Source organism: Bombina bombina, chromosome 7, assembly GCF_027579735.1.
Source record: "Bombina bombina isolate aBomBom1 chromosome 7, aBomBom1.pri, whole genome shotgun sequence".
Lineage (NCBI taxonomy): Eukaryota > Metazoa > Chordata > Amphibia > Anura > Bombinatoridae > Bombina > Bombina bombina.
The window spans coordinates 493,566,893-493,581,478 of record NC_069505.1 but is presented as its reverse complement, the minus strand read 5'-3'; positions in this window follow the sequence as shown (position 1 = coordinate 493,581,478).

Sequence of the window (14,586 nt, the reverse complement as noted above, 5' to 3'; positions counted from 1 at the left end):
TCCTTCAACAAATGATACCAAGAGAATGAGGCAAATGTGATAATAGAAGTAAATTGGAAAGTTGTTTAACATCTTATGTTCTACCTAAGTAATGAAAGACACTTTTTGGGTTTCACGTCCCTTTAATAAGCAGAATTTCGCCCATGTGTTTCCTAACAATTTAGCACAATATTTTTTCTTGTAAATGTTTATAACGATCCGTGTAATGAAAAGCCAATTAGTAATTAAAATGAAATGCAATTACTTGCCTGATTCTCGTTTCTTGGCAACATTGTGCTAACGAGAGTTATTTCATTACGAGTAAAATCAGATTTCAGCGTTTAATGGTAAATCCCCAATAAACAGAGGAACTGGGAATAATTCTATTTCAGAAGTTTATTTTTAAAACCTCTATTTTATGTCACCTGATCTCATCTCAATTTGCCTTAAAAATTGACAACAATGTTTAATGAATAATTTATCAGTGGCCTGGTATAGAATATGCTCACTTATCTTTGATATTCTGTATATTCAAAACTAACAGACGAATACAGAATTTAGATAGCTAAATAAATAGGTGGATTAGATGGATAGATACAAAAGATAGAAAAATAGTGAGATAGATAGATGGATAGAGAGCTATAGATAGATACAACATACTAGACATAAAATGACAGATTACGAATAGTGCTCTAACAGTTCCGCACAAGCGAAAAGGGGGTTTGTCGCGGGTGTTTGCGTGCGTTGGGTTTAGCGCTCGTATTACAAGTTGAAAGTAAACGTGAATCACTTGAGCGCAATCAGGATTTACTCTAGAATGATTACCGCAACCTCAGAGCTCTGGTTAAGTTTTTCACAAAACAAAAAAGTGTCACAAAACACATAAAAATACATTGCAAAGTACAGTTGCACTCATAAATAATTTTTTTAAAAATGCACAAAAACGTTATAAGGGCTCAAAGATATGAGGTCTCAGGTGTTAGAAAAGAAAAAGGCAAAGAGCTTTTAAGTAGAGATACATACATATACATCTTTAAATATATATGTATATGTGTGTGTGTATATATATATATATATATATATATATATATGTGTGTGTGTATATATATATATATATATATATATATATATATATGTGTGTGTGTATACATATGTATGTATGTATGTGTATAAATGTATTTACAGACATATATACATATATAAATACATATATACACACATATATGTATTTGCAATTAAGTAGATGAAAGCATGAAAAATCATATTTATGCAATATTCATATTTAATAATGTTTTGAACTATGTATTTACTGTAAATATTTCACATTCCAATGTTCTGCTCATAGCAGAATATGTTCTAAGTATTTATAAATAGATATTCCTATATATATCTGTATATATTGTAACAGGAAACACTTTTAACCACGGTCTTCTAGGGCACAAATGCAGCACAGGACAATCCACTGTAGTTTAAAAGGCTTTATTTTTCACAGCAATAACAAACAGGCAGTTCATTTTCAAAAGAGGGAAATCCTTCCTCTGCAGCAAAGTTAAGTACTTTTAAATGTGTCCCAGCACTTCACAGCATTCCACAAGTGCTTTGTAAAAATAATGTCCTTTTACAGTTCACAGGAACAAAAGTCTTTTACACAGTGTAACAAAACACACACACCAGCTTCTGTAGCTGTATATCTCTCTCTCTAGGCCTAAGTGAGGCTGCTATTTAAACCCTCACAACTTCTAATTAGCCACACCTGTGATTAGCTGCTGGACAGCTTCACAGCTGTCTGGGATAATCAAATACACACTCTTTCTCCCTGGGGTTTTAACTGAAAGGAGAAATAGCATGTACAATGCTTGGTCTTAAATATCTTCCATTTATAACCAGGCCTTGCTTTCTGTCACATATCCTCCCCCCCAGCTCACACCCAGTGGGTTGAGCGACCATGGACATCAATGAATGTACCCGAGACAAACCATCAGCATTGCCCTGCAAAAGACCGGCCCTGTGCTCAACAGTAAAATTGAAGGGTTGCAAGCTAACAAACCACCTAGTAACCCTTGAATTTGTTTCCTTATTCTGACTCATCCATGTGAGAGGAGCATGATCTGTTATTAATTTAAATTTTCTTCCCAACAGATAGTACCTAAGGGTCTCTAAAGCCCACTTAATGGCAAGGCATTCTTTCTCCACTATAGAATAGTTATTTTCCTGTGAAATAAGTTTTCTGCTTAGGAAAAGGACAGGATGCTCTTCTCCCTGACACTCCTGCGAGAGAACTGCTCCTAAACCAACATCAGAGGCATCTGTCTGTACAATAAAATCTTTATTGAAATTGGGGGTTACCAAAACTGGATGGGCACAAAGGGCATCTTTCAAATGCTTAAAAGCTTGTTCTGCTTCTGGGGACCATTTTATCATAATTGGGGCCCTTGCTTTTGTGAGATCTGTCAAGGGTGCCGCAATTGTAGCGAAATTCAGGATAAACCTTCTATAATAACTAGTTATCCCAATAAATGCTCTTACTTGTTTTTTAGTTAGAGGCTGTGGCCAGTTCTGTATGGCCTCTACTTTTGTTGTCTGAGGTTTAACTAATCCTCTACCAATAGTATAACCCAAGTACTTAGCTTCCTGTAAACCAACGGTACATTTTGCAGGATTGGCAGTTAACCCAGCGGACCGTATTGCATCAAGTACTGCTTGAACTTTTGGAAGATGGGATTCCCAATCTGTACTATAAATTATAACATCATCCAAATATGCTGCCGCATAACGAACATGGGGTTTCAGAATTCTATCCATCATCCTCTGGAATGTTGCTGGGGCCCCATGTAAACCAAATGGCAACACTGTATACTGAAATAAGCCCTCTGGGGTTGAAAAAGCTGTCTCTTCCTTTGCTTGACTAGTGAGAGGCACCTGCCAATACCCTTTCGCTAAATCAATTGTAATGAGATAACGTGCTTTTCCTAGCCTTTCTATCAACTCATCTACCCTAGGCATTGGGTAGGTGTCAAATTTGGAAACACAATTAAGCTTACGAAAGTCATTACAGAACCTTAATGAACCATCCGGCTTTGGAACAAGCACGATTGGACTGTTCCACTCACTTTGTGATTCCTCAATTACCCCAAGCTTTAACATTTTTTCTACCTCCAGTTTAATAGCCTTTCTACGAGCCTCAGGGACCCTATAGGGTTTAAGGCAGACCTTCTTCCCTGGTTCTGTTATTATGTCATGCTTAATAACATTAGTTTTTCCTGGTACCACAGAAAATACCTCTTTGTTCATTCTAATAAAATCCTTGACCTCTCGCTTCTGATGTACAGATAAGGTTTCCGATATATTTACCTCTGGTTCAGTGACAGGGAGTTCTGTAGGTTTTAAGGTAACTAAAACTTCCCTATCTTTCCAAGGTTTTAACAGATTTATATGATATATTTGCTCAGGTTTCCTTCTCCCTGGCTGACTTGCTTTGTAATTAACATAATTTATAACCCTGATATTATTTCTTGCCTCTACCAATGTTGGATCCTCCCATTGTTTTTTTTTTAAATTACCAGGGCCACCAACCAGATCTATCAAATCATCAATATTTTCTGAGCTAGTACTTGGTACTTCATTACTCTGAGAAGGTTGATCACCTACTAATACAGGCATAGAGCAATAAATCTTATTTCTTTCATGTAATTAGCAAGAGTCCATGAGCTAGTGACGTATGGGATATACATTCCTACCAGGAGGGGCAAAGTTTCCCAAACCTCAAAATGCCTATAAATACACCCCTCACCACACCCACAAATCAGTTTTACAAACTTTGCCTCCTATGGAGGTGGTGAAGTAAGTTTGTGCTAGATTCTACGTTGATATGCGCTCCGCGACAGGTTGGAGCCCGGTTTTCCTCTCAGCGTGCAGTGAATGTCAGAGGGATGTGAGGAGAGTATTGCCTATTTGAATGCAATGATCTCCTTCTACGGGGTCTATTTCATAGGTTCTCTGTTATCGGTCGTAGAGATTCATCTCTTACCTCCCTTTTCAGATTGACGATATACTCTTATATATATACCATTACCTCTGCTGATTTTCGTTTCAGTACTGGTTTGGCTTTCGACAACATGTAGACGAGTGTCCTGGGGTAAGTAAGTCTTATTTTCTGTGACACTCTAAGCTATGGTTGGGCGCTTTTTTATAAAGTTCTAAATATATGTATTCAAACATTTATTTGCCTTGACTCAGGATGTTCAACATTCCTTATTTTCAGACAGTCAGTTTCATATTTGGGATAATGCATTTGAATCAATCATTTTTTCTTACCTTAAAAAATTTGACTTTTTCCCTGTGGGCTGTTAGGCTCGCGGGGGCTGAAAATGCTTCATTTTATTGCGTCATTCTTGGCGCAGACTTTTTTGGCGCAAAAAAAAATCTTTTCTGTTTCTGGCGTCATACGTGTCGCCGGAAGTCGCGTCATTTTTTTGACGTTCTTTTGCGCCAAAAATGTCGGCGTTCCGGATGTGGCGTCATTTTTGGCGCCAAAAGCATTTAGGCGCCAAATAATGTGGGCGTCTTATTTGGCGCTAAAAAAATATGGGCGTCGCTTTTGTCTCCACATTATTTAAGTCTCATTTTTCATTGCTTCTGGTTGCTAGAAGCTTGTTCTTTGGCATTTTTTCCCATTCCTGAAACTGTCATTTAAGGAATTTGATCAATTTTGCTTTATATGTTGTTTTTTCTCTTACATATTGCAAGATGTTTCATGTTGCATCTGAGTCAGAAGATACTTCAGGAAAATCGCTGCCTGGTGCTGGAACTACCAAAGCTAAGTGTATCTGCTGTAAACTTTTGGTAGCTGTTCCTCCAGCTGTTGTTTGTATTAAATGTCATGACAAACTTGTTAATGCAGAAAGTATTTCCTTTAGTAAAATACCATTACCTGTTGCAGTTCCATCAACATCTAATGTTCAGAGTGTTCCTGATAACATAAGAGATTTTGTTGCTGAATCTATTAAGAAGGCTATGTCTGTTATTCCTCCTTCTAGTAAACATAAAAAGTCTTTTAAAACTTCTCTTTATCCAGATGAATTTTTAAATGAACATCATCATTCTGATTCTAATGATTCTTCTGGTTCAGAGGATTCTGTTTCAGAGGTTGATGTTGATAAATCTTCATATTTATTTAAAATGGAATTTATTCGTTCTTTACTTAAAGAAGTCCTAATTGCATTAGAAATTGAGGATTCTGGTCCTCTTGATACTAAATCTAAACGTTTAGACAAGGTCTTTAAATCTCCTGTAGTTATTCCAGAAGTTTTTCCTGTCCCTAGTGCTATTTCTGAAGTAATTTCCAGGGAATGGAATAAATTGGGTAATTCATTTACTCCTTCTAAACGTTTTAAGCAATTATATCCTGTGCCGTCTGACAGATTAGAGTTTTGGGACAAAATCCCTAAAGTTGATGGGGCTATCTCTACCCTTGCTAAACGTACTACTATTCCTACGGCAGATGGTACTTCCTTTAAGGATCCTTTAGATAGGAAAATTTAATCCTTTCTAAGAAAAGCTTATTTGTGTTCAGGTAATCTTCTTAGACCTGCTATATCTTTGGCGGATGTTGCTGCAGCTTCAACTTTTTGGTTGGAAACTTTAGCGCAACAAGTAACAGATCATGATTCTCATAACATTATTATTCTTCTTCAACATGCTAATAATTTTATCTGTGATGCCATTTTTGATATTATCAGAGTTGATGTCAGGTTTATGTCTCTAGCTATTTTAGCTAGAAGAGCTTTATGGCTTAAAACTTGGAATGCTGATATGTCTTCTAAATCGACTCTACTTTCCCTTTCTTTCCAGGGTAATAAATTATTTGGTTCTCAGTTGGATTCTATTATCTCAACTGTTACTGGTGGGAAAGGAACTTTTTTACCACAGGATAAAAAATCTAAGGGCTAATAATCGTTTTCGTTCCAACAAAGAACAAAAGCCTGATCCTTCATCCTCAGGAGCAGTTTCAGTTTGGAAACCATCTCCAGTCTGGAATAAATCCAAGCCTTCTAGAAAAGCAAAGCCAGCTTCTAAGTCCACATGAAGGTGCGGCCCTCATTCCAGCTCAGCTGGTAGGGGGCAGATTACGTTTTTTCAAAGAAATTTGGATCAATTCTGTTCACAATCTTTGGATTCAGAACATTATTTCAGAAGGGTACAGAATTGGTTTCAAGATAAGACCTCCTGCAAAGAGATTCTTTCTTTCCCGTGTCCCAGTAAACCCAGCGAAAGCTCAAGCATTTCTGAAATGTGTTTCAGATCTAGAGTTGGCTGGAGTAATTATGCCAGTTCCAGTTCTGGAACAGGGGCTGGGGTTTTATTCGAATCTCTTCATTGTACCAAAGAAGGAGAATTCCTTCAGACCAGTTCTGGATCTAAAAATATTGAATCGTTATGTAAGGATACCAACATTCAAAATGGTAACTGTAAGGACTAGCCTGCCTTTTGTTCAGCAAGGGCATTATATGTCTACAATAGATTTGCAGGATGCATATCTGCATATTCCGATTCATCCAGCTCACTATCAGTTTCTGAGATTCTCTTTCCTAGACAAGCATTACCAGTTTGTGGCTCTGCCGTTTGGCCTAGCAACAGCTCCAAGAATTTTTACAAAGGTTCTCGGTGACCTTCTGTCTGTAATCAGAGAACAGGGTATTGTGGTATTTCCTTATTTGGACGATATCTTGGTACTTGCTCAGTCTTCACATTTAGCAGAATTTCATACGAATCGACTTTTGTTGTTTCTTCAAAAATCATGGTTGGAGGATCAATTCACTAAAAAGTTCATTGATTCCTCAGACAAGGGTAACCTTTTTGGGTTTCCAGATAGATTCAGTGTCCATGACTCTGTCTTTGACAGACAAGAGACGTCTAAAATTGATTTCAGCTTGTCGAAACCTTCAGTCACAATCATTCCCTTCGGTAGCCTTATGCATGGAAATTCTAGGTCTTATGACTGCTGCATCGGACGCGATCCCCTTTGCTCGTTTTCACATGCGACCTCTTCAGCTCTGTATGCTGAACCAATGGTGCAGGGATTACACAAAGATATCTCAATTAATATCTTTAAAACCGATTGTACGACACTCTCTGACGTGGTGGACAGATCACCATCGTTTAGTTCAGGGGGCTTCTTTTGTTCTTCCGACCTGGACTGTAATTTCAACAGATGCAAGTCTTACAGGTTGGGGAGCTGTGTGGGGGTCTCTGACAGCACAAGGGGTTTGGGAATCTCAGGAGGTGAGATTACCGATCAATATTTTGGAACTCCGTGCAATTTTCAGAGCTCTTCAGTCTTGGCCTCTTCTGAAGAGAGAATCGTTCATTTGTTTTCAGACAGACAATGTCACAACTGTGGCATACATCAATCATCAAGGAGGGACTCACAGTCCTCTGGCTATGAAAGAAGTATCTCGAATTCTGGTTTGGGCGGAATCCAGCTCCTGTCTAATCTCTGCGGTTCATATTCCAGGAATAGACAATTGGGAAGCGGATTATCTCAGTCGCCAAACGTTGCATCCGGGCGAATGGTCTCTTCACCCAGAGGTATTTCTTCAGATTGTTCAAATGTGGGAACTTCCAGAAATAGATCTGATGGCTTCTCATCTAAACAAGAAACTTCCCAGGTATCTGTCCAGATCCAGGGATCCTCAAGCGGAAGCAGTGGATGCATTGTCACTTCCTTGGAAGTATCATCCTGCCTATATCTTTCCGCCTCTAGTTCTTCTTCCAAGAGTGATCTCCAAGATTCTGAAGGAATGCTCGTTTGTTCTGCTGGTAGCTCCAGCATGGCCTCACAGGTTTTGGTATGCGGATCTTGTCCGGATGGCCTCTTGCCAACCGTGGACTCTTCCGTTAAGACCAGACCTTCTGTCGCAAGGTCCTTTTTTCCATCAGGATCTCAAATCCTTAAATTTAAAGGTATGGAGATTGAACGCTTGATTCTTGGTCAAAGAGGTTTCTCTGACTCTGTGATTAATACTATGTTACAGGCTCGTAAATCTGTATCTAGAGAGATATATTATAGAGTCTGGAAGACTTATATTTCTTGGTGTCTTTCTCATCATTTTTCCTGGCATTCTTTTAGAATTCCGAGAATTTTACAGTTTCTTCAGGATGGTTTAGATAAAGGTTTGTCCGCAAGTTCCTTGAAAGGTCAAATCTCTGCTCTTTCAGTTCTTTTTCACAGAAAGATTGCTAATCTTCCTGATATTCATTGTTTTGTACAAGCTTTGGTTCGTATAAAACCTGTCATTAAGTCAATTTCTCCTCCTTGGAGTTTGAATTTGGTTCTGGGGGCTCTTCAAGCTCCTCCGTTTGAACCTATGCATTCATTGGACATTAAATTACTTTCTTGGAAAGTTTTGTTCCTTTTGGCCATCTCTTCTGCCAGAAGAGTTTCTGAATTGTCTGCTCTTTCTTGTGAGTCTCCTTTTCTGATTTTTCATCAGGATAAGGCAGTGTTGCGAACTTCTTTTGAATTTTTACCTAAGGTTGTGAATTCCAACAACATTAGTAGAGAAATTGTAGTTCCTTCATTATGCCCTAATCCTAAGAATTCTAAGGAGAAATCATTGCATTCTTTGGATGTTGTTAGAGCTTTGAAATATTATGTTGAAGCTACTAAGACTTTCCGAAAGACTTCTAGTTTATTTGTCATCTTTTCCGGTTCTAGAAAAGGCCAGAAAGCTTCTGCCATTTCTTTGGCATCTTGGTTGAAATCTTTAATTCATCATGCCTATGTTGAGTCGGGTAAAACTCCGCCTCAGAGGATTACAGCTCATTCTACTAGGTCAGTTTCTACTTCCTGGGCGTTTAGGAATGAAGCTTCGGTTGATCAGATTTGCAAAGCAGCAACTTGGTCTTCTTTGCATACTTTTACTATATTCTACCATTTTGATGTGTTTTCTTCTTCTGAAGCAGTTTTTGGTAGAAAAGTACTTCAGGCAGCTGTTTCAGTTTGAATCTTCTGCTTATGTTTTTATTTAAACTTTATTTTGGGTGTGGATTATTTTCAGCAGGAATTGGCTGTCTTTATTTTATCCCTCCCTCTCTAGTGACTCTTGCGTGGAAAGATCCACATCTTGGGTAGTCATTATCCCATACGTCACTAGCTCATGGACTCTTGCTAATTACATGAAAGAAAACATAATTTATGTAAGAACTTACCTGATAAATTCATTTCTTTCATATTAGCAAGAGTCCATGAGGCCCACCCTTTTTTTGTGGTGGTTATGATTTTTTTGTATAAAGCACAATTATTCCAATTCCTTATTTTTTATGCTTTCGCACTTTTTTCTTATCACCCCACTTCTTGGCTATTCGTTAAACTGATTTGTGGGTGTGGTGAGGGGTGTATTTATAGGCATTTTGAGGTTTGGGAAACTTTGCCGCTCCTGGTAGGAATGTATATCCCATACGTCACTAGCTCATGGACTCTTGCTAATATGAAAGAAATGAATTTATCAGGTAAGTTCTTACATAAATTATGTTTTTTCTCCTTTTCAATGGAACCCCCTTCAGAATCAGTTTCAGAGAAAGGAAATACATAAATATCAGAAGTTTGACATATTTCTGGAGATTCCCATAACTCCAGAAATTTTGGAAAATTTCTCCCTATCACCACCTCATGGGCTAAATCTGGTACTACACCAACACAATATTTTAATTTACCACACTGGGTCTCAATCTCCACCTCAGCTGTAGGATATTCCCGTTTATCTCCATGAACACAGATAATTCCCATTTTTTTCCCATAATCTAATACTGCATCTGGTACTAAAGATTTAGCCACTAGTGTGACCATACTTCCTGAATCAAGCAAAGCCCTAGACACTTTACCATTAACCGTCACAGTACACCAATGGGAATCATTATTAACAGAGCTGTTGCTATTAGACAATAGTGAATGTGGAACATTCCAGTCCGTAAATTCATCTTTATCACAGTCTCTAGCAATATGCCCAACCTCATTACATTTAAAACATCTTACAGGTTGGTTATATTTAAATGTTTCCTTAATTCCTGGGGAAATGTCTCTGGTGTTTTGCCTATACACCTGCTGCTCTCTTATCCCCTTTATCCCCTGAACAGTCTTACCAGTTCTTGTAGAGCTCTGGGACTTGGGATTGTGGGGCTGATCCATTGAAGATTGTTGCAAAACTTCTCCTGAAGCTATAAATCTTTCGACCAATACAATCAACTGATCCGCTGTTTGAGGATCACCTTGATTAACCCACCACCGCAGGGAAGTAGGTAATTCACGCTGAAACCAGTCCATCACCAGTAGTTCCACTATTTTGGTAGCCGAATTAACCTCTGGTTGCAGCCACTTCCTGGCAAGGTGTATAAGGTCGAACATCTGGGATCTGGCAGCATTATGAGATGAAAACATCCAGGAATGGAATCTTTGTGCACGGACTGCCGAAGTCACCCCCAGGCGTGCAAGGATTTCTGCTTTCAATTTCTCATAGTCACTGGCTTGTGCTGGCTCTAAATCAAAGTAGGCCTTCTGAGGTTCACCACTAAGAAATGGCGCAAGTATACTCGCCCACTCAACTGTCGGCCATTTTTCTCTTTCTGCTGTGCGTTCAAATGCCAAAAGATACGCCTCAACATCATCAGCTGCTGTCATTTTTTGAAGATAATGACTAGCCCTTATTACTCTGGAACCTTGGCTGCCACCAACATATTCAGAGTTCAGTCTTTCTGATATGGCTTGAACCTCTCGTTGCAGAGTCTGTGTAGCACTTTGCTGCTCCTCCCGGGTCTTCCTGAATGTCTCAGCTTGCACAGCAGCCATCTGTTGTATCAACAATTCAGTGTTCTCCTTCTGTGATTTAGCCAACAGCATAGCACTCTCTGACTGGGCCAAGACCAACTGTTGCAGTGCTGCACTATTTTCAGCAGCTTTTCTGTTAGTCTCTTGCTGTATAGCATTAGAATGGATCAAAGCTTTAATGACTTCCTCCATGTTGCTTGCAGATTATTATGCCCACAGACTTACAACGTGGTTGCCCGTATTCTCCACCAAGTGTAACAGGAAACACTTTTAACCACGGTCTTCTAGGGCACAAATGCAGCACAGGACAATCCACTGTAGTTTAAAAGGCTTTATTTTTCACAGCAATAACAAACAGGCAGTTCATTTTCAAAAGAGGGGAATCCTTCCTCTGCAGCAAAGTTAAGTACTTTTAAATGTGTCCCAGCACTTCACAGCATTCCACAAGTGCTTTGTAAAAATAATGTCCTTTTACAGTTCACAGGAACAAAAGTCTTTTACACAGTGTAACAAAACACACACACCAGCTTCTGTAGCTGTATATCTCTCTCTCTAGGCCTAAGTGAGGCTGCTATTTAAACCCTCACAACTTCTAATTAGCCACACCTGTGATTAGCTGCTGGACAGCTTCACAGCTGTCTGGGATAATCAAATACACACTCTTTCTCCCTGGGGTTTTAACTGAAAGGAGAAATAGCATGTACAATGCTTGGTCTTAAATATCTTCCATTTATAACCAGGCCTTGCTTTCTGTCACAATATCTATACCTATATATAATCATGTGTGTATATATATATATATATATATATATATATATATATATATATATATATATATAGTGTACCAAAATACCATCAGATATACTGTACTGTATATAGAAATATGTTTTTATGAATAAATAGAGCATATCCTTCTATGTGCCTTCTATGGGGGAATATGTTAACGCGATCGTGATATTCGGAGTTCATTTTACTTTCAACTTGTAATACAAGCTCTACCCAACGTGATCGAAAACCTTACTTCTAGCAGAGTTAGCGCGTGATCAAGAGCATTAAATACCGCTCCACTTGTAATCTGGCCTATAGTTGGATAGATACAAAGATAGATATATAGACAGATAGATTGCTACAAATATATATAGATAGACACAAAGATTGATAGATCAATTAATAGATATATAGATAGATTGCTACAAATACATATAGATAGACACAAAGATTGATAGATCAATTAATAGATATATAGATAGATTGCTACAAATACATATAGATAGACACAAAGATTGATAGATTGATAAATAGATATATAGATAGATTGCTACACATATATATAGATAGACACAAAGATTGATATATCGATAGATATATAGATAGATAGATTGCTACAAATATATATAGATAGACACAAAGATTGATAGATCAATAAATAGATAGATAGATAGATTGCTACAAATATATATAGATTGACACAAAGATTGATAGATCGATAAATAGATATATAGATAGATAGATTGCTACAAATATAAATAGATAGACACAAAGACTGATAGATAGATAAATAGATATATAGATAGATAGATTGCTACAAATATAAATAGATAGACACAAAGACTGATAGATAGATAAATAGATATATAGATAGATAGATTGCTACAAATTTATATAGATAGACACAAAGATTGATAAATAGATATATAAGATTCCAAGAATTTGTCTTGCTGCAGAAACACCTATCACAAATCAACTGCAGAATACTTTGTGTTCAACTTGTATCATCTTGTCAAAGTGAGGAAGCAAACTGTGTGTGGGCTTAAATTCATGTCTTCATCTCCCTCCCTCTGGTATCAGAGCAACTGATTTCTATATATGTATTAAGTATGTCTTACAAATAAAATATTTAACCTTCTTCTCTTGTGATCTCTGAGAGTGCAGCCTTGGAGAAGTTTGTTTAACCCCTTGAGTGCTAAGCTGGATTTCAGGGTGTTTTATTTTTTTAAATATATTTTTTTGTAATTTTTTTTTTTCTTTCAGATCCCCAAGACTTATATCGTCGGAAAGGTTAGGCGAAAGGGGGTCTGTAGCTGCTTAAATGGCTGAGATACGGGCTTCTAAGCAGCATGCTCCATTTCCCTATACTGTCTATTGTATTTTTTTATTTTTTTTTTAAAGTTGCGCGGTGATGTCATCAGTATCACGTCATTGCGCGTGACATCACCACGCAAAGCATGAAGCCCTGGCGATGCCTGTCACTATGCAGGCCAGATCGGCCGGGGTAGGAGCGGGTGGAAGCCCCCAGATCTCCCTCAAGGTGGGAAAGTGCTAGCAACGGCTCTGAGGCGTTGTTAGCACCTGACTGAGACAATTTGCGACGGCTCAGAGCCGTCATTAGCACTCAAGGGGTTAAAGGAACAGTAACGTCAGAATTAGACTTTTATAATTCAGATAATTTACGTCTATTATCAAATTTGCTGCGTGGTATCCTTTATTGAAGAGTAGGGTCAGGAGAAGCAATGAGCTACAAGAACATATATGGTGAGTCAATAAGAAGAAGCAATGTACAGCCACTAATCAGCACACTGCGTCTGAGCCTACCTGGGTATGCCTTTCAACAACAAGATGTAGAGAGAACAAAGCAAATTAGATAATACTGTAGAAGTAAATAGGAAAGTTGTACAAAATTGCATGCTCTATCTGATTCACATAAGTTTATTTTTAACTTTTCTGTCCCTTTAATGGGACGTTGTAGTAAAAGATATATTAATACAGCAGTATCAGTAGTGTAATTCTGACAAGTACGTTCTTCTAATTCTGATTGGCTAATAGCTACTTCCTGCTGATGCTCATTGGCTAACTGGATCTACCGTCCACTGCTCATATTTAAAAGCTGTTCTTTCAGATCGATGTCCCTTTATATTTGGGAGGTCACAGGTTGTACAGTAGGGACGGGCGTACCTCAGTATGCTCTGATGGAAATGAGCTAAGTTTCAACAAATAATACCAAGAAAAAAAAGGTATTCACTTCTGTGTCCTTTCACTTCTGTGTCCCTTAGGCTTAAAGAATAATAAAAGGCAATGTACAAAAAGTATTTATTTCTTTGCTTTTCCTGTAATTTACCTCTGCTAATTATAATTTTGGACACTCCCCAGGGAAGGACTGGAGTGTGCTGCATACTTAAGTATGTTGGCATTAGTTTGACCCTGCTGCATGTTAAACAGTGATTGCATGCAGCAGTTCACAAGCTCATTTACTTACCTCTGCTCTTTGATTGTCCGCAATGAAGAAGACCAAAAAAATACAGTCATGTGGAATATAGAGGGGATTTTTCCTGGGCTGCTCTGGATTTTTAAAATGTTTAACTTATAATATCTATCCATCCATCCATCTATCCATCCACACACTATATGGCCAAAAGCATGTGGACACCTGACCATCACAGCTATATGAGCTTGTTAGATCATCCCATTCCAAAAGCATGGGCATATGTATAGTATAAAATATGGACGCCCCCTCTTTTGCGGCTATAACAGCCGCAACTCTTCTGGGAAGGCTTTCCACAAGATTTTGGAGCGTGTCTGTAGAAAAGAATGCCCATACTACCAAATTACATTTGTGAGGTCAAGCACTGATGCTGGATGAGAAGGTCTGGCTCATAATTGGAGTTCCATTTCATCCCAAAGTTGTTCAGTGGGGTTAAGGTTAGGGCACCGTCCCACCATTCCAAACTTATCAAAGCATGTCCTCATGAACCTCAATTTGTGCACAGGGGCACAGTCATGCTGGAGCA